The sequence below is a fragment of the Bombina bombina genome, chromosome 2, assembly GCF_027579735.1.
Source record: "Bombina bombina isolate aBomBom1 chromosome 2, aBomBom1.pri, whole genome shotgun sequence".
Classification (NCBI taxonomy): Eukaryota; Metazoa; Chordata; class Amphibia; order Anura; family Bombinatoridae; genus Bombina; species Bombina bombina.
In genome coordinates, this window is record NC_069500.1 from 12,157,062 (window position 1) to 12,162,702 (window position 5,641).

A 5,641-nucleotide genomic window follows, 5' to 3' on the forward strand; every position below is an offset into this window, starting at 1 on the left:
ACAGCCAATAGAATGCGAGCTCAATCTGATTGGCTGATTGGATCAGCCAATCGGATTGAACTTGATTCTGATTGGCTGATTCCATCAGCCAATCAGAATATTCCTACCTTAATTCCGATTGGCTGATAGAATCCTATCAGCCAATCGGAATTCGAGGGACGCCATCTTGGATGACGTCATTTAAAGGAACCGTCATTCGTCGTTCAGTCGTCGGCCAGGATGGATGTTCCGCGTCGGAGGTCTTCAGGATGCTGCCGCTCCACTCCGGATGGATGACGATAGAAGATGCCTCTTGGATGAAGACTTCAATCGGATGGAAGACCTCTTCTGCCCCGCTTAGATGAAGACTTCTACCGGATGGAGGACCACTTCTTGCTCCGCTTGGATGAAGAATTTGGCTCGGCTGGGTGAAGACGACTCAAGGTATTGAGATCTTCAGGGGCTTAGTGTTAGGTTTATTTAAGGGGGGTTTGGGTTAGATTAGGGGTATGTGGGTGGTGGGTTGTAATGTTGGGGGGGGTACTGTATGTTTTTTTTTACAGGCAAAAGAGCTGAACTTCTTGGGGCATGCACCACAAAGGGCCCTGTTCAGGGCTGGTAAGGTAAAAGAGCTTTGAACTTTAGTAATTTAGAATAGGGTAGGGCATTTTTTTTTATTTTGGGGGGCTTTGTTATTTTATTAGGGGGCTTAGAGTAGGTGTAATTAGTTTAAAATTGTTGTAATATATTTCTAATGTTTGTAAATATTTTTTTATTTTTTGTAACTTAGTTCTTTTTTATTTTTTGTACTTTAGTTAGTTTATTTCATTGTATTTATTTGTAGGAATTGTATTTATTTATTGATAGTGTAGTGTTAGGTTTAATTGTAGATAATTAAAGGTATTTTATTTAATTAATTTATTGATAGTGTAGTGTTAGGTTTAATTGTAACTTAGGTTAGGATTTATTTTACAGGTATATTTGTAATTATTTTAACTATTTTAGCTATTAAATAGTTCTTAACTATTTAATAGCTATTGTACCTGGTTAAAATAATTACAAAGTTACCTGTAAAATAAATATTAATCCTAAAATAGCTACAATATAATTATAATTTATATTGTAGCTATATTAGGGTTTATTTTACAGGTAAGTATTTATCTTTAAATAGGAATAATTTATTTAATAAGAGTTAATTAATTTCGTTAGATTAAAATTATATTTAATTTAGGGGGGTGTTAGTGTTAGGGTTAGACTTAGCTTTAGGGGTTAATACATTTATTAGAATAGCGGTGAGCTCCAGTCGGCAGATTAGGGGTTAATAATTGAAGTTAGGTGTCGGCGATGTTAGGGAGGGCAGATTAGGGGTTAATACTATTTATTATAGGGTTAGTGAGGTGGATTAGGGGTTAATAACTTTATTATAGTAGCGCTCAGGTCCGCTCGGCAGATTAGGGGTTAATAAATATAATATAGGGGTCGGCGGTGTTAGGGGCAGCAGATTAGGGGTACATAAGTATAACGTAGGTGGCGGTCGGCAGATTAGGGGTTAAAAAAATTCATTGAGTGGCGGCAATGTGGGGGGACCTCGGTTTAGGGGTACATAGGTAGTTTATGGGTGTTAGTGTACTTTAGAGTACAGTAGTTAAGAGCTTTATGAACCGGCGTTAGCCCAGAAAGCTCTTAACTACTGACTTTTTTCTGCGGCTGGAGTTTTGTCATTAGATTTCTAACGCTCACTTCAGCCATGACTCTAAATACCGGAGTTAGAAAGATCCCATTGAAAAGATAGGATACGCAATTGACGTAAGGGGATCTGCGGTATGGAAAAGTCGCGGCTGAAAAGTGAGCGTTAGACCCTTTTTTGAGTGACTCCAAATACCGGCGGTAGCCTAAAACCAGCGTTAGGAGCCTCTAACGCTGGTTTTTACCGCTACCGCCAAACTCCAAATCTAGGCCTAATATAGCTATAATATAACTAATAGTTACATTGTAGCTATTTTAAGATTTAATTTTATTTTACAGGCAACTTTGTATTTATTTTAACTAGCTACAATAGTTATTAAATAGTTATTAACTATTTAATAACTACCTAGATAAAATAAATACAAAATTACCTGTAAAATAAATCCTAACCTAAGTTACAATTACACCCAACACTAAACTATAATTAAATAAATTAAATTAATTAAATACAATCACCTACAATTAACTAAAATTAACTATAGTAAAAAAAACCCCCACTAAATTGCAGAAAATAAAAAATACATTACAAGAATTTTAAACTAATTACACCTAATCTAAGACCCCTAATAAAATAAAAAAGCCCCCAAAATCAGAAAATTCCCTACCCTATACTAAATTACAAATAGCCCTTAAAATGCCTTTTTGCGGTGCATTGCCCCAAAGTAATCAGCTCTTTTACCTGAAAAAAAAGAAATACAACCCCCCCAACATTAAAACCCACCACCCACACACCCCTACTCTAAAACCCACCTAAACCCCCCTTAAAAAACCTAACACTAACCCCCTGAAGATCACCCTACCTTGAGCCTTCTTCACCCATCCGGGCCGAAGTCTTCATCCAATCAGAAGAGGTCCTCCAGACGGGTCCTCCAGAAGAGGTCCTCCAGACGGGTCCTCCAGAAGAGGTCCTCCAGACGGGCAAAAGTCTTCATCCAGGCGGCATCTTCTATCTTCTTCCATCCGACAAGGAGCGGGTCCATCTTGAAGCCATCCGATGAGGAGCATCCTTCCAGCATGACGACTACTCAACGAATGATGGTTCCTTTAAATGACGTCATCCAAGATGGCGTCCCTCAAATTCCGATTGTCTGATAGGATTCTATCAGCCAATCGGAAATAAGGTAGGAAAAATCTGATTGGCTGATGCAATCAGCCAATCGGATTGAAGTTCAATCCGATTGGCTGATCCAATCTGATCAGCCAATAGAATGCGAAGTCAATTCTATTGGCTGATTGGATCAGCCAACTTCAATCCGACTGGCTGATTGCATCAGCCAATCGGATATTTCCTACCTTAATTCCGATTGGCTGATAGAATCCTATCAGCCAATCGGAATTCAAGGGACGCCATTTTGGATGACATCATTAGTCGAGTAGTCATCGTGCTGGAAGGATGCTCCGCATTGGATGGCTTCAAGATGGACCCGCTCCTCGTCGGATGGAAGAAGATAGAAGATGCCATCTGGATGAAGACTTCTGCCCATCTGGAGGACCTCTTCTGGCCAGATTGGATGAAGACTTCGGACCGTCTGGAGGACCACTTCTGGCCGGATTGGATGAAGACTTCGGCCCGGCTGGGTGAAGACGGCTTAAGGTAGGGTGATCTTCAGGGGGTTAGTGTTAGGTTTTTTAAGGGGGGTTTGGGTGGGTTTTAGAGTAGGGGTGTGTGGGTGGTGGGTTTTAATGTTGGGGGGGTTGTATTTCTTTTTTTTTTTCAGGTAAAAGAGCTGATTACTTTGGGGGAATGCCCCGCAAAAAGCCCTTTTAAGGGCTATTTGTAATTTAGTATAGGGTAGAAAATTGTATTATTTTGGGGGGCTTTTTTATTTTATTAGGGGGCTTAGATTAGGTGTAATTAGTTTAAAATTCTTGTAATTTATTTTTTATTTTCTGTAATTTAGTGTTTTTTTTTATACTTTTAGTTAATTGTAGGTAATTGTATTTAATTAATTTAATTTATTTAATTATAGTATAGTGTTAGGTATAATTGTAACTTAGGTTAGTATTTATTTTACAGGTAATTTTGTATTTATTTTATCTAGGTAGTTATTAAATAGTTAATAACTATTTACTAACTAGTCTACCTAGTTAAAATAAATACAAAGTTGCCTGTAAAATAAAAATAAGCCCTAAGCTAGATACAATGTAACTATTAGTTATATTGTAGCTATCTTAGGGTTTATTTTACAGGTATTTAGTTTTAAATAGGAATAAATTAGTTAATAGTAATTTTATTTAGATTGATTTAAATTATATTTAAGTTAGGGTTAGACTTAGGTTTATAGGTTAATAACTTTAATATAGTGGTGGCGGTGTAGGGGGGGGCAGATTAGGGGTTAATAAATGTAATATAGGTGGCGGCGGTGTAGGGGTGGCAAGATAGGGGTTAATAAATGTAATGTAGGTGGCGGTGGGCTCGGGAGCGGCGGTTTAGGGGTTAAACATTTTATTTAGTTGCAGTGGGCTCCGGGAGCGACAGGATAGGGGTTAATAAGTTTATGTAGGTGGTGGCGGTATAGAGGGTGTCAGCTTAGGGGTTAATATGTATAATGTAGGTGGCGGTGGGCTCCGGGAGCGGCGGTTTAGGGGTTAATAACTTTATTATAGTTGCGGCGGCGTCCGGGAGCGGCGGTTTAGGGGTTAATAACTTTAGTTGCGGGGGGCTCCGGGAGCCGTGGTATAGGGGGTAAAACAGTATAGTATAGTGTGGGTGCTTAGTGACAGGGGTATCAATAAAGCTGGGAAAAAGCCAAAGAGCACAGTCCGCTGCTCATCGCTCCGTACTTGGTGCACGGCTTAGCGATGTTAGGCGAGCGTATTGGGGCCGTCAAATGCAGGTAAGTACGGAGCTTGATAATTAGAGGCCTTAGTTTAATGAAGACATGTTTTACTTTTAATATAGGGAAATACTTTATTTTAATAAGTTTTACTTGTGTTTGTATAGACTGTTATCTCGCCCTAGCACTTTACTTCAGGTCTCCAGTTACGCTAACTTATTCACTGCTATTATATGTTGCACTCGAGCACATAATTTCCCATTTATCGTGGCTGCGCTATCTATTGAAAGTAAAGGGCAGATAAAAATGTCATTCTCTAGGGGCGGAGCTAGCCATGAACTGACATGGATGTTTCCTGCTGAAGCTCCACATTTGACCTGGCATTGAGGGAGATTATCGCTGGTCCAGACATGTTTGGACTGACAGAACCAAGTGAGAAGTGAGGGGAGAGAATGGGGAACAAGATTGCATATTTTTTATGCAGAAAGGAGCTGTTTTGACTGAGTTAGAGTCTTCTATCATGATGCGCCCCTGCTGTTTTGCCTGGAAACCCCATACCAGCTATTCTTAACATCACAACTAACTAGACTATCTAATGATCAGAGCGGCCATCAGAGGGGCAGAAGAGCCAGCAGAGGTCATCAACAGGTAGACAGAGGGCATGAACATATGTTTAAGGGATAAAAAGCTGAAATAAAAGCCTTTTAAAAACGGGCCCCTGCTGAATTGCCAGGGAAACCCTGTAGCTATTAAGGCCTTGCCTAAATTTACAGCCTCAGGCCCTTACAATCCTGTTTAGCTACAGAAGATCAAAGATTGGTGTATAGAAACCCTAACTGATGTGTTAAAAGGCTTGGTGTTTGCTGCATTTAACACCTTAATAAGCACACTTACTGGGCCCCTGTGTGACTGTATCAGAAACCCCAATTTAAGCACAGCACAGATAATCTCAGCAACAGGAGGAATCTGCTTATAAACACAGAGACTGTCATTTGATAGGGGATTATTACCTGAATCTTTTTTTTTTTGCATTCATCTCATTGCAATTTAAAGTCTGCAACATCATATGCATATGCTCTGACTGAACTCCACACCTCTCTCTATAACCTGGTATAGCTACTGTTTATCTGCATCACACT